General features: G+C 31.3%; 1 pseudogene; it reads right to left on the bottom strand.

The window, feature by feature from the left end:
• Window positions 1-352: 352 nt before the first annotated feature.
• Window positions 353-24,413, bottom strand: LOC116112953 (annotated as a pseudogene).

Genomic DNA, 24,413 nt, shown 5'->3' with positions numbered 1-24,413 from the left:
GGTTATGGTAACAAACTAACAATCAACATCTTTTTGCTTTAATTATTAGCCAACAGTAGAATTACGAAATATCAAAGAAAGAAAGCAACACAAAACAAATCAATCAACCACAGACCACAGAAGAAATATAATATCTTTTATATGTACAACATTTTACCAGTGATCTCGACTCGTTCTATCAAATCAAAGTTTTTCTTATTCACAAAATTAAAAAACTTAAACAAGTCTTAAGCTTCTACATTAATTAATACATTACACAAAATGATTTTTAAGAATATTTTATCATACAACAATTAATTAGGTTTGATTTCTAATAGTTAATTAATTGGAAGTTACCATTGATGCTAAATTATCAAATTGCTCCCAATGTGGCGACCCATTGGTGGTGGTGGCGCGTTTGAGTATTTTTTAAGGTGGTGGGGCCGATCTTCCGCCGGTGGGCCTCCAATCTCGGCCGCTCTGGTAGCACCCACTTGCCGTCGCTATTCCTCACCATCCCTTGTGTTCTCGTCCTGTCGCCAATGCGGCGGAACACCGTACTCACTCTCAAAAAATCACAGCACTGTGTTAACCAGCGCGATATCCCTCTTCATCGCCAACACAAACCTCTTGTCCTTGCCATGGTACCGTCGACCAAGTGCAGCAGCGCCTCAAGATTGTGCGCACACCGAAGTCTTTCGGTCCTTCAAAACGGACTGTGCTTGTGGTCCAATGCGAGCTCCACCCCACTGCGCATAGCTCCACGGAAAATTCGTCGCATCCTCTAAATACTTCTGAACTGTAGCTTCTCGTTCGCCAGAATCCCCGGCACTGTGGGGACTTTATCATGAACATTGATAACTCTCAGCACCTTAACTCCAAGCTCATCGCATCGCTCTTTGAACTTGAGGTTCCCCACCCGAGGACCAGCGCAAGGAGTAAACTGTTATTGGTATTTCGTTTCATTTCGTTGAATCGACTTCGTTGGTGAGATTGAGGCCTAACTGCACATCATAAGCGCTTATTATCGCCAACGCTGCGCCGAGACTGTGGCCGGTAAACGTGATGCTGATTTCTTCCCCGTCGTAGTATCGAGAAGTCTTTTGATTTCAGCAAGGACCTGTTCGCGAGCGGAGAACGAACAATACGTACAAGAATCTTCTTCTTGTGTACAAATCGTAAAACGAGCTCGATCTGATGGAGGGATCGTCAGTGAACTTCGCCGACAGAGAATATCTTTGAGGTCGTAAATCCATTCAAGATAAGTAACCGTGCCTCCCCATGCAACGAAAAAATCTCTTCTTCCCACCGTTTGACCTCTTCTTCATCGTGGCGACCGCGATGTAGCCCATCCATTGCATGCGTGCTCCAAACGCTGCTCAGCCTGGACTTTTGGAAGAAATTCGGAAGATTAATGTCAGGTTGCATAGAGAACCTGCTTATTTGGTAGCCATGATTCGCCATATAGCTTTTCGAAGAAATGGGCGCCATGGTATTTACATGTGCCACAATCCTTGGAATGAGGACAAAATCGAAAGAGTCGTAACAGGCTTGCGCGAATTCGCCATAGCGAATGATTTCTCTGCGGAGATGAGATTCATGGGTCTAAAAGCCCTTCCCAGTTGTCGGAACCTTGGATTTCCTTCCATATCTCGTTTAATGGCTTTTCTTCTTCTTCAAACTCTAGCTCTCTCTTCAAACTGTAGGTCTCTTCTTCTATTGCTTTCTCAACTTTTGGAGTACCAAATCGAGACAATGAACATGTGATGAGGGTTGTGTGTTTTTTGGGGAAAGGGGTTTGTATTGAAAGGGGTAATGGCTCTTGTTTTTTTCTCTTGAATGATTTGGTCATCAAGAGATTCTCAGAGGATGGTAATAAGGGTATTTGTTAGCGTTGGCGAAAGAAAAAGTTGAGGAGCCATGATGGCTACTATTTCTCTGTGCCTCTTCTTAATCATTTTGGGATTAATCTTCTCTCTCCTTGCTTGGTGTTATGAGAAGAATAAAGAGGCGAGTGCACATCTAAGTGAAATCGATTCAAATTAGAAAGCTCTAGAGTCTAGAGAGAGTCGTATCAAGTGGTGGGGTCCATAGAGTTTGTCAATCATATAATTACACGTATAGTTACATATTGTAATCTTTTATTTTATAAATAATCATCTATGATTATATATCCTGTGAGCTAACGAGACTCTCTTACATGTTTTACCTAAAAAACATTTAGAGGGCGTTTGGTTCGGAATGTTAGATTACTGGAAATATTGAATTACTGGAAAGATAGTTACCTTAAAAGATTACTAGAATCTTTAGAAAAATATTTTGGTTATTGGTGGGTATGTTGTATTAAATGTTTGGTTATGGGGAAATAAATTGGTGGTATGCTATTTAAATTACTAAATTGTCTCCCTTTTAACTATTAATATAAATTATTTTTATTATTATTTTGATAATTTTTTTAACCCCCAATTTTCAGATTTAGCTAAAACACCCCCGCTTATATAAAACTTTAATTTACGAAATCACCCCTCCACTCCTGCCGCCACCGGCGAACCACCGTCGGATGTCCCCGTGAGTACGTCACCGGTGACCAAGAGGCTCCGCTATGGCCGTTTTGGCCATATTGATGGCCGAAAACGGCCATATCGGGCCAGATCTGGGCCGATATGGCGTTTTCGGCCATCAATATGGCCAAAAACGGCCATATCGAAGCCTCCCGGAGCCTCCACCAATTTCCTTCTTTTTTAGGGACTCTGGCAATTTTCCAGCGGTGGTCCGTGGTGGTTGCCCCCTGGCGGCGGTGGTGGCTGGGTGGCTGTGTGGTGGTGGCAGTGTGGTCTGTAATTATTTTAAATATAAGGGCATTATTGTCTAAAATTTTAATTAAACAAGGGTAAAATTGAAATAGGATATTAATGTAAATTTGTTTTAAGTAGGGTATTATTGTCCAAATTTTTATTAATAAGGGATAAAATTGACAAAAAAAATATAACCCTGGTAATCTCAAAAATCTAAGAAAAGGAGGTAATCAGATTACCTCTTTATTACCAATAGTATTGGTAACCACTAGGTATTTGAAGATTATTGGTACTTATATTACTTCAACCAAACGTGGTATCAGTAATAAGAGTGACATTACCCCAGTAATCCACTTAACCCCGAACCAAACGCCCCCTTATAGTAATGTTGTTTATTTCAAAGAGTATTCTTTATATAAATAAAAAATATTTTATTAATTTTTAAATATAAAAAATAAATTATTTTTAAATTTAATAAGTTTTTAAATTTTAAGAGAGAAAATATATATTTTTTTTTAACAAAAACTAATAAAAGAAATAAATAAAATAAAAATACATAAAAATTTTAATTTATTATTTGAAATTATGATAGAGATATAAATTTAGAGAATTAAACTTACTCTTATTTATATTTAAAAAATAAAAATCTGTTAATTTTTATTTTATGGATAAACTTTTATTAAAGAGTTTTTTGAAAAATGTTCTTATATACTGTATATATTCTATATATTTGTTTAATTATTTCTTTATCTGCATATTATCATAATAAAATGTTCTATTTTATGTTTTTTGTCTGTATTAAGTGGTGGGGAGAGAGTGAGAATTGATGCCAGTGAAAGCATGTGAATTGTTTCACACGGCAGACTCGCAGTACCAGGTCCCTGTTGGTTCACATTTGGCGATTGATGTGTATTGGGCTGTATTTATGCAGAGTGTCGTCAAACTTTATGCATGTGAACTTGTTGCGCTGTTGCCTTCAAACGCACCGACTTGTCCATTACAGTAATACACCGGCCACTGAGGGCATCTCCAACCCAGCACTAAAATGCCACAATAGTATGAACCAACCCAACGCCAAACACTATACCAAATTGATGTAACACTGTTTAAACCCTATAATTTTTAGTTTTTATTATTTGTATTTATATTAAAAGTAATGTTATGTATACTAATCAAATTGTATCAATCCAAGTATTAAAATTAAAATTTTGAAAAAAAAAAATTAGCTTTTGGGGGAACTGGCGTAACAATAGGAGAGGTCTGCCATATCTGTTAGTATTTGGGTTATATAGTTTTTTGTCAGTACACATAGCATTATTCTTATATTAATTTGATTATTATTTATATTAATTTTTATTATAATAATTATATAATTAAAAAAATGATGAAAAATTAAAAACAAAATTTTATTCAATGCAAATATTAAACTACAATAACTCAAAATAAAAATTTGCTTAATTTTATTAAATTAATATAATTTTCAAAGTAATTATTATTTAATAAAAATATCATTTTCAAAATTTAATTAATATATACAAAAATAATGAGTGAAATAGATTAATTATTGATTATTACATAAAAAGAAAAAGAAAAATAATATTCTAAATAATATTCTTTTTAATGTAATATTTGATGCAATAGATTGGAGATACAATAGTAAAATACACAAAAAAAATTGCAATAATTTAGTATGAAACTTACATTAATTTGGTGTTTGTAGTTGGAGATTGTAGATCAGCCAATTCCAAGCAGTATTGGACATGCAGCTAGCTTATTAAAGGTTGAAATAGGCTTATTCCAAGCAATTTGTCTGTGTATGAGAGAGACTGAAAGTGCTCAATGCAACAGATAATTGATTTTCAGGCTCATGTGTATCCAAAAAAAAGGATTTGAGAAAACGACTACAATTAGGTTTCATATGATGAAGAAAATAAATAGCACGGTAGATGTTTTTATTTACCCCTTTTTTTAATGATTGGAATGTTCAGACTAGTTTATATGTATCTCAATTAATCCATCAGGATTTTAGATCTATCGGACAAGTAAGAATCCTAGTGACTACTTCTATTACTCAGAATCTCTCGAGTAATACACTCAAAAGTCTCTATCGAATCACTTAATCACCCAAAAGTTATTTTTATTTATTTCTCTAGTCATTATAATGGATTTATCATATCATCTATATATATATATAATATATTTCACATAGTAAATAGTAAACGATTGAGTTTATAATCAAATATGAATGATACAATATTATAAGTATATATACAAGAGAGAGGAGAATGATGAAAGTGTATTGTATGTTTGTGAGGGAGAAAATAACTGATGGAGAAATTGATTCTACCCTACCCAGATGATATATATCATGAAAACGTTAAATACTAATAAATACGGTTGCTTTTGATTGATTTATGATAAATGATATTATTNTAATTTTCAAAGTAATTATTATTTAATAAAAATATCATTCTCAATATTTAATTAATATATACAAAAATAATGAGTGAAATAAATTAATTGTTGATTATCACATAAAAAAAAATATTCTAAGAAATATTCTTTTTGATGTAATATTTAGTGCAATAAGTTAGAGATACAATAGTAAAATATACCAAAAATTACACTAATTTGATGTGAAAATTACACTAATTTGGTGTTTATGGTCGGAAATAGTTTAATACAATTAATAGAAAAATATAATACTTGTTTTATTTTTATTTTTTTCTCCTGAAAAAATCCTAACATATCAAATTTTGAGGTGAAAATATGCAAACAAATAAATCAAATAATATATAATATTGAATGGGGTGAAGATCTTATTCGCTTTTCCAAACTCTGGGGAAATCGCAGTCAAACCTAACTATTTTGTATTTTTTTGTTTCAATATATATATAATTTAAAAATATAAATTCCGGAGAAACACAAAATTGACTGCCGCCCTAGAAGACATTACGGGCGTTTCAACGCGCTGATGTCATTGTTGAACTAAATATGAAACTGATATAGCCGACAAACAAATCACATAATATTCATAATTTGCTCATATTTATTTGATATATACTATACCTAATTGAGTCAATATTATTATAGTACTGTCTCATCTCCCTCGTTTATAATAAATAAACTATTTTATAATTGTTATCACACTCATAACAAGAAAAAAAAATATATTTATATACTATGTTTAAAAGATTAAGTCTAATCCTTTGAATGTGTCTGTATAATTTATTAATACTGAAGTAGTCAACAATTTTAATAATTATTCAATAGTTTTTATATAATAATATTTTTGGTGAATTGTAATTTTATAAAGAATAAAGGAACAAACTTGAAAGGGAGGATCTCCCTCTCACCCGGACCTTGAGACACAACCAACGGATGAGAAAGAGCAAAAAGAACAAGAGAAACGAGGCTGTGCAATCCTTTACAAGATTTTTTTAGACTTGAAAAATACTGTCATAATATAACCTAAACTCTAGTTGTTTTTATTTCTACACAATTTTTATAACCATTGCTTTTATATTTCTTGAAACTGTAAAGTTCAGCAGAATCCCAATTTCGAACTCAAGATATGTATATAGTTTTCAAAACCATCCAATTTTTTATTTTATTTGTTTAATATTGATTCAATGACTATAAATACAAAGTTTTTCTCGACCGATCCATTCTTTATTTTATTTTATTTCTTTCGAAATTAATGAAGTAATTATGCATGCATGGATTGCTCAGGCAAAAACCTTGCATCCAAAACCATCGGTAATGCCAATAACACCACGTTTATTTCAAAAATAGGTTAGGTTTTATTCATTGAATTGGCTTAATTTTCAAAGTTACAAAGCTGGCTTCACTTTGTTTTTACGTCTACAGGTAAAGGCACCTATTGCCAGACCACCCACAATAAATTAAACTGCTAAAAATAATTATTCTTGATAAAATTGTAATAAATATTTACAGGATTTTTTATTTTGTAAGGAGTTATAGTTTATAACTAATCCTTTTGGGTAATATTAGACATGGATTATATAAATTATTTGGTATAAACTGACGTGGCTTTAATAAATATCAGAATAATGTTTGTATTTTTTAAGTTTATCTTTTAATGTTTTGTACTTTTAAATAAACAATTCTGTTTTAGTCCCCGTGGTTGAAGTTTGATTTATAAGGACAATGGTTTCGAATATTAGGGTTTTAGTCCTTTTTTTTGTTCAAAATACTACTGTTTTAGTCCTTTAACATAATAAAATGACAAAAACACCCCTTTTAGGAAAAAATGAAAAATTTCTTACAAAAACAAAATTAAATTAAAATAAATACATTACAGACTACAAATTCAACTTAAATAAACACATTATAGAGTATAGACTATAATATCATAACATTTATATAATTTTGATTTTTAAATTTGCACTGTGTTAATTTTTGTTATACATATATATGCCCAAAATAAAAGTTAATTGAGCCCAATGATCTTAAGTGATGTGGACTAAAGCCTGTTGGATCCAATCAAATTTTGTTTATATATATATACATGCCCAAAATAAAAGTTAACTGAGCCCAATGATCTTAAGTGATATGGACTAAAGCCTGTTGGATCCAATCAAATTTTGTTTTTATCGTAACGCTATCAATGTGTTTTTTTGTAAAAAAAAAAAAAATATATATATATATTTTTTTTTTTTTTTGAATTTTATAAATTTATCGTTAATTTTTAGTAATATTAATGTTAATAAACATTTAAATAGTAATAAATATATCGTAATTCTATTTACTGCTATAAGGTATCAGGGGTTATTATAAAATTCATTAGAAAAGTTATTGTTCATTACAAGTTCATATTTATAAAATTCAATGATAAATTTATAATTAAAAAAAAATTATAAGTGAACGTCACAAGTTCACTTGAAAATATCTTTATAAAAAACATCTTACGAGTTTAAGTATATTCTTACGCACACGTGTAAGAACCTGGAATTGAGAGTGGCAAGAGAGGGTAGTAAGTAGGGGTGTTCGGTTCCGGGTACCCTGTACTTTTTGAAGGAACTAGAACCGACGGTTCCTTGAAATTTTGAACCAGAACCGGAACTGACGGTTCCGGTTCCTAGGTACCCAGAACCAGAATCTGTAACAACGATTCTGGTTCCGGTTCTGGGTACCCTGTAAAATTTTATGACCCCCCAAAAGTTTTTAAAATAGCAAAAAAACCCTTAAAAACTTACAAATACCCCCCCACCTGGCACTTGTTAACAAAAATAAAATTACAAATTATAAATTCAAAATTACAAACTCCATTACTTTGTAAAGGTAGATTCTCAAAAGTCAAATTAACTTACTTTAAATGTTATGAAATATAAATATAAATGTATTCAAAATTACAAACTCCATTACTTTGTAAAGGTAGATTCTCAAAAGTCAAACCAACTTACTTTAAATGTTATGAAATATAAATATAAATGTATTCACATTACTTTTTTTACAAAAGATTTTATTAACCCTCCTAATATTTAATTTTATTTTATATTAGTCTCGGTTCCTAGTTCTTGATTCTGGTTCCTAACTATAGGAACCGGAACCGCATAGTAACGGTTCCAAAAATTTAGAACCGGACCCTACCCATTGACGATTGGTTCTGGGTAAGAACCGGAACCAAACCCAGGGTACCCGTCGTTCTGATTCCAACCGGTTCTTTTAAACACCCCTAGTAGTAAGGATACCAAAGTATGCCAAGGAGAGGTTGGATAGGCAGGAGAAACAATTTAGTTGCCGGGAGAAAAAGACAACAAGAAATAGAGAGAAAGAATACTTTGGTATTTGATATGCATTCATGTACAATATGTCACAGTTTATACAAGTATAGATGTAACATGTAAGGAAAACAAATAATGTAAAATAGATACAGCATCATTACATAGAAGGTAAATAACACTATTTCAGCTAACATGATTTTAACTTACTATATATATTCAGATCATATCAATTATCTCCACTAATCGTGCATTCATTTAATACTAGATTGTCAACAACACGAGGACATTAGAACCCAAATGACACTATAAAAGTGTCCATCTTCATCTTCCCATTTACAAATCTTCTAATATTGCACGTTATGTTTGACAACAATGTCAATTTGTTCCATCATCTCTTTTTAAAAATATCTTTATAAAAAATATCTTACAAGTTTAAGTATATTCTTACGCACACGAGCACGTTAGAACCCAAATGACACTATAAAAGTGTCTATCTTCATCTTCCCATTTACAAATCTTCTAATATTGCACGTTCCGTCATCTCTTTTTAAAATGAAATATCATAAAGAGTGGAGGTCCATCTATGTCCTTTTTTAGACAAAGTGGAAGAGTGGAAATTGACAACCAAAAGGAAGAGAAAAATTAAATCAAACAAATAATAATTAGATGAAGAAGATCTCTATCGGCAACAGCGTGCACGATAACTAGTGCTTGAAATCAGCAAAGGTTTTGCTTATATAGATGTGACTGAATACACTCATAAATCTATATTTTAGTCGCTTATTGTAATTAAAGATCTGGCTATACAAAATTTAAACAAAGTAGTAAACATTCATGACTGCATTTTCTAGATTTTAGTCATATTACACTGTATTTTTTTACCAAGATGAATCAACCACCACTTCATGATCGTTTTGTTGAAACTTTGTTCATATAATGCAGTGTAGGCCTTTGTGGGGGCGCATCCATTATGTTTTGTTTGCCTTTGGAGATATGCCACATTATTCATATGTTAAACCAATAAATATATATTATATAGTATTTTTTATTTTTAATGATTGATGTGATTGAGAATATATAAATATATATTATATCGTATTTTTTATTTTTAATTATTACCTGACGAAATTTACCCAATTGACGTATAAATAATATGATCAATTAATATAAAGAAGACTCTTTCTCATATTTTATAATATTGTCTATAAAAAATTATTATAGTCAGTCAACTCGAATCGTTTTTAGCTGGTTAGATAGAGTTAATTTTTTTACATGAGTTCACTCAGAGGAAGAATTTTTTAGTTTTAGTAACTGTACTGTTTAAACGAGTTTACGTATATTTTAGTTAAATAAATCATGGATAATACCACCTTTACGTCTGACATAGAATCGACCTAAAACTGTAAATTCCACCCATTTACAGCTGTCCTACCTCTTCCGCAATTCTCTAGTACCGATGAGAAAATGCACCCGTGGTCCCTTAACCTGTATTGCTTTTGAGTACTTCTAATTAGCAGGTAAGGCAGCTTTAATTTGACACAGTCTATTATCCTAGCATGCGTCGCATATAATTTTCTTTTGACAATACATATTTCTTGAAAGAGAATCAAAACTTCTGGTTGGTCACTTACCATAAAACAGAAACATGTCAATTTTAATTTCATCTCATTCAAAACGTGTAGCACCTTGTAATGGAATGGTATCACTGTCACGTCATCCATATCACAATTTAATGTATTTATGTTATTACTTTATATATATACACACACACAATATATATAAAAAATATTGAAATAACATAAACTGACAAATACACTCTTTATGTAGAAGTTATCTACTTGAACTAAAAATCTTATTCTCTAGTTCTAATTAAGGCCGAACGACTTGCGCATACCTAAAATTTATCAAAACGATAAAGTGATACCTAAAAGGTTTCGAAACGACAAATAGATACCTTCCGTCATGTGCTACAGCTAAAAATGGATCTGGCCAGAAAAAGTCAGATCTACAGCTAGATCTGGTCGTCGAGGCTACAAAACTCCATCTGCGGCGTCGATGGTCAGATCTGGCCGTAGATCTGGCCTTTTCTGATCAAATCACATGACAGAAGTAGACCTGGCAAAACGGGTGGGTGGGCCGGGTACGGGCCGGGTCAAACGGGTACAGGTCAAACGGGTACGGGTCCTTATACGGGTCGATATATACGGGTCCAATATTTTGGACCCATGCCCTATCCTATACGGGTACGGGTGGACCCGCGGGTGGACCCATTTTTTCTCTCTCCAGATTTGAGATTTTCTTTCACCCTTAACAGTTTTCAATTATGACAATTACACCCCCAAAATTCCTGCAGTTTTAAATTTTTACATTTACACCCCCCAAATCAACTACTCTAAATTCAATTCAATTAAGAATATAAACAAATATGAACCAAAATAAACAAATAACACATAAACAAACAATAACATATAATACAAAACTACAAATACCAACCAAAATAAATAAATACAAAATCACTAATACACAATTACACATAAACAAACAAAATAAGTCAATAAACTATAAATACCAATTAAAATAAACAAATACATAATCCAATATTCAACAAAAAATATTCTTAGGACAGCAAATGTTCATCCACAGTGGGCGTATAGAGTCTCTTGATTCCGAGTCTCGAGATCAGTCAATGGCACATCAAGATCATCATCCGAATCATCTTTCACCTCATCATCTACAAACAATGATCAACTACAATATGTTACCTTCAACTCATATCCAGTATTTAATCACTCATTAGAGGACACTTTCTAATTAGGGTACTGTGGTCTGTGCTAATGATAAACTATGCTGAAACTGTTTTCAGATACTTGTTCTGTGGACACCATTGTGCCTCATATTTGGCTGTTTTCACGAGGAAGAACAAAACTGGACCATCCAATGAACTTTTAGATAATCATCTTTAATTCATTAATGTAATTAAAGGCAGCACAAGGTTTTAGTAAATTGGTCTTATTTGTTCTGGTTTCAGTGAATTAATTTTACATTAATTTACCATTAATTCATTAATTTTTTTTAGTCCTGTCTCTACAACTTCGCTATCGGTATCTCAAATAATTAACGCCTAACTTACAATTATAAGATAAACAATCGATCAAAAACTTAATTAATCTGATGAGATGAAAAGCAATACAGGACAATGATCAAATGAATGCCTCACTATTAGCTGTAGCGGTTGTTGTGTTTCTAACATAATTACCAACGACTCAACGATCATTAACCTCTAAAAATTCAGTTAAACACTAAAGTAATCAATAAAATGATGCTAACGTCTATGTGAGATCAATAGACGCATGCATTGGAAGAATATGCTATAAATATCGATTAGATAAATCGCAATCAGAATCAGATTATAAAAATTGTATTAGGGGTAGAGTGTTAAACTTAGGCCAGTCATTGTTTTGGCTTCTTTGACCTACTATAATCAACAATTAAATGCGTGAACTAAAATATCATACCACCTTATTATTTACAGGAGTCTAGTGAGTACTGATTCTCAACGACAACTTTTTAATGGCAAACTTGAAAAGCGAACTAGCTACGGAATACAATATGAAAAGGAATTGGGAATACAAATTCCATAGACTAGTGTTTCTGTCATTGCTGTTGGTTTTTCTTATCACACTCACAAACTCTGTTGACTCATACAATTAACATTCTACTGAAAATTGATTCCTTCAAGTAATTAGCATTTGATAATTAGTAGTTTGTAATTAAGCTTAAAACACTGCTCTGGATCTGTCTTCCTTTTAATCCAAAATATTGAAAGTGATGGACATCTTTCAAGTAGTGTAGAATCTTCAAATATGGGTGTAATAATGGGAGGTTTAGTCTAAACCACTTATTTCTAACACTTTGTTTTAGGCTTTTAGCATGTAAGTCTTAAGTGCCATCCATTCTGGCACCAGATCAGCCTACAGAAATTTAATTCAGAATGACTGTTAGTCAGTCAGGTCAGTGCCTTCTGGCTGCAATAAGTTGAAGGTCGCTATACTAAAAATGCACTTTTTCCAACCCTATTCAACCATTTTCGTGACATTATTGCAATATTGTTTGTTAATTTGACATTTTCGTGACATTATTGCAAAAACCAACAGCAATGACAGAAACACTAGTCCATGGAATACAATCACTAATTCCAGTAAACAAAAGAGGAAACTTAGCTTATGTATATAAACTACCTAGAGTCTTGGAGTTTAGCGGTGGTCCGGTGGATTTCTTCTCGATGCCAAGGACGACGATATCGGTTCCACGTACTCCAACTGCGGCGTTCCCCTTACGGACGGCGTCCCGAGCGTATTCCACCTGGAAAAGAAAACACAAAATCTGTCAAAAACCCATCTTTGAGATGCGGCCACGATAAAAGTTATTGAGGAATCTGAGAGTGAGAGATCAGAGATGAGATGAGAGTGAGAGATCAGAGATCAGAGATGTGAGAGATCAGAGATGACTGATGAGATGAGATTGAGAGAGTGAGAGGCGTGACTGCTGCGTGAAAAATTAAGGATTCAAAGAACCAAAACTCATTACTGCAAATACGGGTGCCCGCGGGTTCACCCGTATAACCCGTGTGCATTTGGGCCGGATACGGGTACGGGTCTTAAAAAACGAGTTTATTAAATTGGACCCGTACCCTATATTTTTTACCCGGGTACGGTCCAACCCGCGGGTCCAGACCCGTTTTGCCAGGTCTAGACAGAAGGTACCTGTTTGTCGTTTCTAAACCTTTTAGGTATCACTTTGTCGTTATGAAAAACCTTGGGTAGCGCAAGGCATTTGCCCTTCTAATTAAACTAGAAACTTTAGTACTAAACTTTATGAAACTATGACAAGTCCTATTTTAACTAGACTAAATAAACTGAACTTTAAATAAAAGTAAATAAGCTCAGTTTAATCTCCAACAGCCTCCCTTAAACTTGAAGAAACTAGAGCAAAGTTTTGTATTTGTTGATTTACTGCTCGTCAAATTATAAAATTTATTAAGAGTTAACGATATATTCCTAACCCAAAAAATGGCCCATTGACAAATTTATACCCGCCCATTTTTAAAATACCTTTTCACTACCCAAATATTATGTTTTCCTATGGGTTGGGTGGGAAATATAGCGATTTACAAAAAAAAAAAAAAAAAAAAAAAACCCTCTTTTTTTCCTCTCTTCTTAACCTCTTCCATTACTGGCAATTGCCATCGGTGTTGGAGAGTGCTGGTGACCAAAAAATAAACAAAGAAATTACAAATACTACAGATAAACATTCTTCAATCGTCTTTGAACCCAACAAACACAAAAACCGAACGAATCAGACCTAATCAATCGATCAAAACTTGAAAACCCTGGGGTGGGGAAGTTTCAATCGCAGGCGATTATTGAGCAAATGGAATAAAGAATGTTAGGGCTTTTGAAGAGGAAGATCCAGGGAGTCGATTGGTGGTGGCAAGGATGATTTCTGATACCGAATACGGCTGGAAGTCGACTTGGAAGTTGAAAGGTAGTGCGGTGCATGACCGGTGATCGACAAACAAGGGACGATGATAGAGGTAAGGGTTTTGTAGAGTGGATCGTGGGGAGTGTGATGTTGGTGTCTAGGGGAATTTCTAGCAAAAAATCGACCGAAAATCCGGCTTGAAGAGTCAGCCGTGAGAATGGAGGTGGTGGTGGGAAATGGTGAGTGATGATGGCAAAACTCCATTTGCAGCGTCGATGGCCAGATCTGGCCGTAGATCTGGTATTTTCCGATCAGATCAGCCACGGATCTGGTCGAAAAAGGCCAGATTGACGCATTACGACACAAATCCGACTGGTCTGTGTCGTAACGCAATTTCTGGCCAGATTCTGACGATGGTGGCCAGAATCTTGCAGTGCAGGTGGTGGGGCTGTTTTTGTCATTTAACAAACTTTTTATATATATGGGTGTTTAGTTAAATTAGCAAACCTGGGGGTTTTTTAGAAGTTTTTTAAATTTATAAAAAACTAAAATATCAAACTTTCAAGGGCATTTTAGTCTTTTCACTATTAACAAATAGAAATCACTAACAGCACATGATAGAAGGTACCTGTTTGTCGTTTCCAAACTTTTTAGGTATCATTTTGTCGTTACGAAAAACTTTGGGTATGCGCAAGTCATTTGCCCTTCTAATTAAACTAGAAACTTTAGTACTAAACTTTATGAAACTATGACAAGTCCTATTTTAACTAGACTAAGGGGGTGTTTGTCTTAGCTTATAAGCTGGTCAAACTTGCTTATAAGCTCTAAAATTAAGCTGACTTGTTTGTTTATAATTTTTTTGAGCTTATAAGTTGAGCTTATAAGCAAAAAAAAATAAGTTGGGGGTGTATTTTTTTTTTTTTTTTTTTTTTTGCTTATAAGCAAAGGTTTGACCAAATATATTTATTTAATTTTAAAATTTCATAGTATGCCCTTGTTTAATATAATACATTTTTTAGTAATTTTATAATAAAATATACTTATAAACCACATTTTACCAAACACGTCAATTACTTATCAGTAATTTATAAGTATTTTAACCAAATACATAATTACTTAAAATTTCAAATGCTTATAAATTAATTTTAACTTGTTGCTTATAAGTTAATTTTCATAAACATAGGTAAATACCCCTAAAATACTATTTATGTACGGTCTTCTTGCACATCCTATGAGCCAATGCCACTGGTGGACAGCAAGCAGCCGCATGGTGGGTACATGGGATTGTGCGTCCTTGTAATAATATTACTTTGGAGAGATAACAACATTTTTTCACCCAAAATATGGGTTAATGATATTTTTTCACCCTTACACTTTTAAAATACCGTTTATTATCCAAAACATAAATCCGTTAGTAATTAACGTTGTAAGAAAGGGTAAGATGGTAAAAAAACAGTTATAAAGGAGGGCAGAATCGTGACAAACTTAAAAATTAATTTCATCTTTCAATAATTAAAAACACTAAAGTTAAATTTTTTCCCCCTCACGTTATTCTTTTTTGTTTTCCAGTTTCCACTCTCTTCTTCCTTTCTTTCACTTCTTCTCTCTCTTCTGAACCTTCACTTCTTCTCTCTCTTCTGAACCTTCATTTCTTTCCCTCAACTGTCAACTGTCAACTCCTCCCTTTCTCCTCCTCTTTCCTTTCTTTCTCTTCTTATTCTTATTCTTTTCTTTTTTCTTCTCTCCTTCTCTCCATGTTTTTCTTTTTCTCTATTATGCGGGAAAAAAAAAGATTAAGATGAAATGGTCTTAATTTTATGAGTATGATGATGATGATGACGACATAATGTCTTAAAGATTGGTGTGTGGTTTGTAGATGTCTGGATTTGCGTGATTAATGGAGGTTTTATGAAGAATATGAAAGATTGGAGGAACGGAGATAGATGGTTAATTGAGTCTGTTAATTTTTAATTCAAAAAGTTAAGGATAGTTTTATCTTTATACTGAATATTACTATTTTTAACCAAAACTATTAAAAAAATTTAATGTTTGGGTAGTAAAATAGTCTTTAAAAGGTTTGAGGTTGGGAAAGTGTCGTTATACCATTAATCTGGTGGGAAAAAGTCAGTTACTTTTACTTTGGATATTAAACTATTAGAGTAATAATATTATAGGTAATTATATTATGTCGTGTGTTATAAAATATAAATATGTTCCAATAATATTAGCTATTAAATTGTTGCCGGCTATTGATTTTTATTACATCAATTAATGTATCTTTTTATTGGTAACCAATTATTTAGCACTCTAGTATTAATTAGATTGTCACATCCCTTTGAGTATGTGTTCCCCCATGTGCTTTGGTACATCCAGTCAACTACCTATCCTGTCATCCAAATAATTATATTAAAAATATAATCCTAAAAAGTTCTAATATACAAAAACAGAAAATGATAATTTAAATAATTTATATGTGTACTATCATTCATTTTATTTTATTATAAATAAAATGTTAAAGACAACTCCAACCCAACGTCAAAACACCCAAATAGTATGAAAAAAATATTTCAACCTAACACCAAACACTACACTAAATTAGTATAAGTAAACAGTATTACATCAAATTTGACGTGATACTGTTCACTTACACTAAATTGGTGTGACACTATTTAAACACTATAAAAAATATTTTTTTATTTTTTTATTTATATTTATATTAATTTGATTATTATTTATATTAATATTTATAATGATAAATTCATAATAATTATATAATTCAAAAAATGATGAAAAATTAAAACTAAAATTTTATTCAATGCAAATATTAAACTATAATAACTCGAAAAATTAAATTACTATCAATATGGAATTTTACTTTTGTTTTTTTTTTTGTATCATTTTATATTAGATGTAATATTTTTCTATATTAAATGTAATGTTTATTTGATTAAATAAATATTTAATTTTATTAAATTAGTATAATTTTCAAAGTAATTATTATTTAATAAAAATATCATTCTCAATATTTAATTAATATATACAAAAATAATGAGTGAAATAAATTAATTGTTGATTATCACATAAAAAAAAATATTCTAAGAAATATTCTTTTTGATGTAATATTTAGTGCAATAAGTTAGAGATACAATAGTAAAATATACCAAAAATTACACTAATTTGATGTGAAAATTACACTAATTTGGTGTTTATGGTCGGAAATAGTTTAATACAATTAATAGAAAAATATAATACTTGTTTTATTTTTATTTTTTTCTCCTGAAAAAATCCTAACATATCAAATTTTGAGGTGAAAATATGCAAACAAATAAATCAAATAATATATAATATTGAATGGGGTGAAGATCTTATTCGCTTTTCCAAACTCTGGGGAAATCGCAGTCAAACCTAACTATTTTGTATTTTTTTGTTTCAATATATATATAATTTAAAAATATAAATTCCGGAGAAACACAAAATTGACTGCCGCCCTAGAAGACATTACGGGCGTTTCAACGCGCTGATGTCATTGTTGAACTAAATATGAAACTGATATAGCCGACAAACAAATCACATAATATTCATAATTTGCTCATATTTATTTGATATATACTATACCTAATTGAGTCAATATTATTATAGTACTGTCTCATCTCCCTCGTTTATAATAAATAAACTATTTTATAATTGTTATCACACTCATAACAAGAAAAAAAANTTTTTTGTATATTGGTTAGAATGTTGTGTGGATAAAATAAAGAGAGCTATAAAAAAAATGTTTTCTGTATATCAATGTTTTATGTACATGTATTCTGAATATTGATGACAAAGTATATTTTTCTTAAATACTCTTAATCACCATAAATCATGATTATATATATTTATACATACAATATTATGTGTATAAAGTCTCGTATAGAATCAGTAGCGGATCCAGAAATTTTTATTAGGGTGGGCCAAAATAAAAACTAATTACACATTAATATTTTTATCCATTAATATTTTTGTTAAGATAGGCCAAAATCCAAAAATTATATATATTAGTATTTTTTTAAATAAAATTGAGGGTGGGCCAAAAGTGGGCTGGATCCGCCCCTATATAGAATGTTTTAATATATATTTATAAGGTAATCAAGTATAAAGGCTCGTATAGAACGAGTATGTCATGTCATTATGATAAAAGTCATTTTCTCTGTTTTGTTTAATAAAATTAGGTTGTATTAATTTCAAAAATGAACGAAAATATTAATATATTTACTGATCTCTATTCAGAGAATGTGACACATCCTTTTGCATAGATAGTGGAAGGTATCTAGGCAATCAATGGTGGTCTAAGGGCTATGCGTTGCTCCACCACTTCATTATTCAAGTGTTCATATATTTATTGATCTATATTCAGAGAATGTTCATTGATTTTGTACAAAAGATCTTTTTATCTATGCACAGACAAATTAAAATTCGATTAAGCCAACAATTGTAATCCAAGTGTTCATTTTTTGTTTGGTATGGTTTTATTTATTAATAATTGTTAATTTTCATGTTGGAAGGAAAGCATTATTCATTGTTCGATTTGGAAGGGAACTATGGAATCTGGAGAGCTAAACGCGGTATTGAAACTTGAAAGCACTTTTCGACAACAATGAAGATATTGTTTGAAATTGAATTTTTATCACAAATGTCTTGATTATAATTAAACTTATAATTTTTGGCATGAGTCTAAGTGTATAATAACTCTTATAATATAATTAAATTAAAATATTGGATTTGTTCTTGGTAACAAATCAAATAACAAATCCAATGTTTTGAAAATATCTCATTGGAATTTGATTTTTAAACTTAGACCATCTCCAACCTATTACACCAAAAATAATATTCTTTAGAATATTCTCTTTCTTTTTATTTTATTGTAATAATCAACAATTAATCAATTTCACTCATTATTTTTGTATATATTAATTAAATATTGGGAATGATATTTTTATTAAATAATAATTACTTTGAAAATTATACTAATTTAATAAAATTAAGCATTTATTTTTTTTTTTTTTTTTTTTTTTTTTAAGGGTATATAAGTTATTGTATGGTTTTGACTATTTCATTACTTTAGTCCAAAAGGTGAATCGTACATCCTCCTAGAGAATTGTCATATCAATTTGCCAAACCAGTAATTTTGTTATTCAATTATAACAAGTTATAAAAAGATATAGGCGGACCATTTCGAACAATTTATTTGTCAACTACTGTACTGAAAAAATCTATGTGACGAACAATTATGATCAATGGTTTTATTGGCAAGTAATTATGATAAATGGTTTTGTTGCTATTTGCTGATGCCTGTGTCGAACCATTTTTATCATAATGTTGTTGACGATTGTACTCTATAATTGTAGTCACTTGCCAAACCATTATGTTTAATTGTAAGAGTCGAGATGCAAAGCTATTTATATTGTATAGTACAATTACAATAGACCATTTACCGAACATTTTCCATTAACAATTGTAATATTGTAATGTCTTTTTTAGTTAATACTACATGAAAAGTTTATTTCATGATTCATCATAATTGTTGCAAGCAAGTTGTCGAATAAAATACGATCAATAAACATATCAAAGGAAGATTGTACTATAGAATTACAAGAGACCAAATGCCAAACCATTATTTATTGTATTATAGAATTGTAACAGTCAGTAATAAATTAGCAATAATTTGCTTACAAATCCAATTGATGAACAGTTTGAATATTTGGAAACTAGACAAACAGGGCTTTAATTTGATATATTATACGCTGAATTTGGATAACTGTAGACCCACTGCCAAACCATTCATTTTATCATCACACACATTTTGGCTTTCCCCGTTTCTTAATTTCCATTGAATAGTCAATAGTAAATCTGCTATAAGTTGCTCAATAAATATCCAATTGATGAATGATTTAAATATTTGGAAACTAGACAAACAAGACTTTAATTTGATATATTATACATTGAATTTGGATAATTGTAGATCCACTGCGAAACCATTCATTTTATCATCACACATATTTCGATTTCTCCCATTTCTCAGTTTTCACTGAACAGTCAATTGTAAATTAGCCATAACTTGCTCAATAAAACTCCACTTGACGAATGGTTTGAATATTTAGGAACTAGATGGATAGGGCATTAAGTTGATATATTATATGCTATATTTTGATAACTATAGACCCATTGTCGAATCATTCATTTAATCATCACACATATTCTGATTTCCCCCGTTTCTCGGTTTTCACTAAACAGTCAGTAGTAAATTGGCCATAACTTTCTCAATAAAAACCCAATTGATGAACAGTTTGAATATTTGGAAACTAGACAGACAAAAATTTAATTGGATATATTATACGCTGAATTTGGATAACTGTAGACCCCTTGCCAAACCGTTTATTTTATCATCACACACATTTTGATTTCTCCCATTTCTCGGTTTCTATTGAACAACAAGTAGTAAATTGATCATAAATTTCTCAATAAAGATCCAATTGATGAATAGTTTGAATATTTGGAAACTAGACAGACATGGCTTTAATTTGATATATTATAAGCTTAATTTGGATAACTTTAGAACCACTGCTTAACTATTTATTTTATCATTACACACATTTTGGTTTTCCCTGTTTCTCAGTTTCCACTGAGCAGTTAGTAGTAAATCTGCTATAACTTGCTCAATAAAGATCCAATTGACGAATGATTTGAATATTTGGAAACTAGACAAGCAATGCTTTAAATAGATATATTATAATCTAAATTTGGATAACTTTAGAGCCCCTATCAAACTATTTATTTTATCATCACACACATTTTAGTTTCCCTCGTCTCTTGGTTTCCACTGAACAATTGGTAGTAAATTGGCCATAACTTTCTCAATAAAATACAATTGACAAACGGGTTCAATAGTTAGAAACTAGATAGATAGAGCTTTAATTTGGTATATTATACATTAAATTTGGATAACTATAGACTCACTGCCGAACCATTCATTTTATCATCACACACATTTCAATTTCCCTCATTTCTCAGTTTCCACTGAACAATCAGTAGTACATTGACCATAACTTGCTTAATTAAAATTCAATTAATGAATGGTTTGAATATCTGGAAACTAGACAAACAAGGCTTTAATTTGATACATAATACGTTGAATTTGAATAACTGTAGACCCACTTTTGAAACATTCATTTTATCATCACACACATTTCGGTTTCCCTGTTTCTCAATTTCCACTGAATAGCCAATAGTAAATCTGTTATAAGTTGCTCAATAAATATCCAATTGATGAACGGTTTAAATATTTAGAAACTAGACAAATAAGGATTTAATTTTATATATTATACGCTAAATTTGGATAACTTTAGACCTCCTACCGAACCATTCATTTTATCATCACACACATTTCAGTTTCCCTCGTTTCTTGGTTTCCATTGAACAGTCAATAGCAAATTGGCCATAACTTTCTTAATAAATACCCAATTGAGGAACAATATGAATCTTTGGAAACTAGAAAGAGAGGGCTCTAGTATGTTATATTCTATGTTGAATTTGGATAGTTGTAGACCCATTGCTGAACCATTCATTTTATCATCACACACATTTTGGTTTCCCTCGTTTCTTAGTTTCCATTGTATAGTCAATAGTAAATTGACCATAACTTGCTCAATAAAAATTTAATTGACAAACGGTTTGAATATTTGGAAACTAGACAGACAAGGCTTTGATTGGATATATTATACGCTGAATTTGGATAACTGTAGACCCACTGTTAAACCATTCATTTTATCCTTACACACATTTTGGTTTTCTCTGTTTCTTGATTTCTAGTGAACATTCAGTAGTAAATTTTCTATTTGCTCAATAAAGATCCAATTGATAAACGGTTTGAATATTTGGAAACTAGACAGATATGGATTTAATTTGATATATTATATGCTTAATTTGGATAACTTTAGAACCTTTGCCGAACTATTTATTTTATCATCACACACGTTTTGATTTCCCTCGTTTCTCGGTTTCCGTTGAACAACCAGTAGTAAATTGGCCATAAGTTTCTCGATAAAATCCAATTGGCAAATAGTTTGAATATTTGGAAACTAGACAATCAGGGCTTTAATTTGATATATTATACACTGAATTTGGATAACTGTAGACCCTTTGCTGAATCATTTATTTTATCATCACACATATTTTGATTTCCCTTATTTCTCGGTTTCCATTGAACAATCAGTAGTAAATTGACCATAACTTTCTCAATAAAAATCCAATTGACGAATAGTTTGAACCTTTGGAAACTAGATAGATAGGGATTTAATTGAATATTATACGTTAAATTTGGATAACTGTAGATCCCCTACCAAACCATTCATTTTATCATCACACACATTATGGTTTCCTCCGTTTCTCAATTTCCACTGAACAGTCAGTAGTACATTGACCATAACTTACCTAATGAAAATTCAATTGACAAACGGTTTGAATCTTTGGAAACTAGACAAATAGGGCTTTAAGTATATTATACGCTGAATTTGGGTAATTGTAGACCTATTGCCAAACCATTCATTTTATCATCACAGACATTTCAGTTTCCCCAGTTTCTCGATTTTCACTGAACAGTCAGTATTAAATCTGCTATAACTTGTTCAATAAAACTCCAATTGATGAACAGTTTGAATATTTGAAAAATAGATAGACAAGGCTTTAATTTGATATATTATACAATGAATTTGGATAATTTCAGACTCCCTACTGAACCATTTATTTTATCATCACACACATTTTGGTTTCCCCTGTTTCTTGGTTCCTGTTGGACAGTCAGTAGTAAATGGGTCATAACTTGCTCAATAAAAATCCAATTGATGAGGAGTTTGAACATTTGAAAACTAAACAGACAGAACTTTATTTTACTATCCGCTGAATTTGGATAATTGTGTACCCCCTGCCGAACCATTCATTTTATCATCACACACAATTTGGTTTCCCCTTTTCTCAATTTCCATTGAACAGTCAGTAACAAATGGGTCATAACTTGCTCAATAAAAATTCAATTGATGAGTGGTTTGAATCTTTGACAACTAGGCAAACAGGGCTTTAATGTGATATATTATACGATGAATTTGGATAACTGTAGACCCTTCTAATTGTGGTTGAACCACACTTAAAAGAAATGACAAGTTATTTAAAATAATGTATGAAATGACATCATTTTAAAATGTTAGACATTGACGTTAAAAACAACCCCACATAATAAAATCATAATGTAAAACTATATATAATTAAAATATTTAATTTGATAGACCTATACAATGTATATATCTCAATAGTAGATATCAACCAATTGAAACATCCAATTATTTAAACAAACGTGGTGTCAAAACCAATATCATAAGCAACCCGTGCCACATATAATATCTAACCAATTTGTTTTATTCAGCCTCTTTGTTTTATATATTGAAGAAGAGAATGGATTTTAATTCGTTGTTTAATAGCTAGAGAAGAATACAATAACAACTTTCAGAACCATCATAAACATCGTAATTTCTTGCCAGTTTTTAAAAAATCTGCATTTTTTCTTAAATTAGATCACTAAAGACTGATATGTTTTATTCTATATTTTGGTTTCCCATTTGATTTACTTTTAAATCCACTTGTCTAGCCAGGAATTAATTAAGAATTATTTACCTTACTCTAAATGCGAATTCCAGCATTACACACCACTATAAATCCAGTTTGATGAATATAATCGTGGATATGAACGTGTAATTTATGAACCCATTTAATTTATGCATAGATGTGAAGCAATTTAAGATCGAATAAAATGTTTAACATCAATATAAAAAGACAAAATTAATCAGAAAAACAAACCAAAATTTATTAAAGTAAATACTATTATAAATATTACACCAATGAGGTGTAAATTGCACAGGAATGGGAGGCATAATTTGCATCGGAATGGGAACAAAAACACCAAGAGAATGATGATATTCAAATGGTTCGCCATAATAGGGAACCATTAGTGGTCCATGAAGCAATACTGGTTGACTAAAACGTGGGACTGTAATTTTAGCTACAGGCCTTTGGAACCTTGTCTTCATGCCATAAAGAAATCCATCAAAAACTTCTACTTTAAACCCACAACACTTTTTGTCATTCTCACATATATAGTCGCTGTTAAAAAACTATCTGAACCCACGTTGTGAGGTTCACCTATCCTCTTGATTTCTAATACCTTGGCAAGTTTAGATAAACTTACCTCTGCCGTTAGTAGCCCTTCGCAGTGTTTCTCCACAACTTTAATGTCGAGAACCCTTTGAAAATAAGTAGCAACCATCTCATCAAAAGCTTTATCTGTTCTTGGCAAAGGATGATTATTAGTTAACAATTTAAGCAT

The sequence above is a fragment of the Pistacia vera genome, unplaced genomic scaffold, assembly GCF_008641045.1.
Source record: "Pistacia vera cultivar Batoury unplaced genomic scaffold, PisVer_v2 Contig671, whole genome shotgun sequence".
NCBI classification, from domain to species: Eukaryota; Viridiplantae; Streptophyta; class Magnoliopsida; order Sapindales; family Anacardiaceae; genus Pistacia; species Pistacia vera.
Note: the sequence above shows the minus strand (reverse complement) of the source record. Positions and strands in the feature narration are given on the sequence as shown.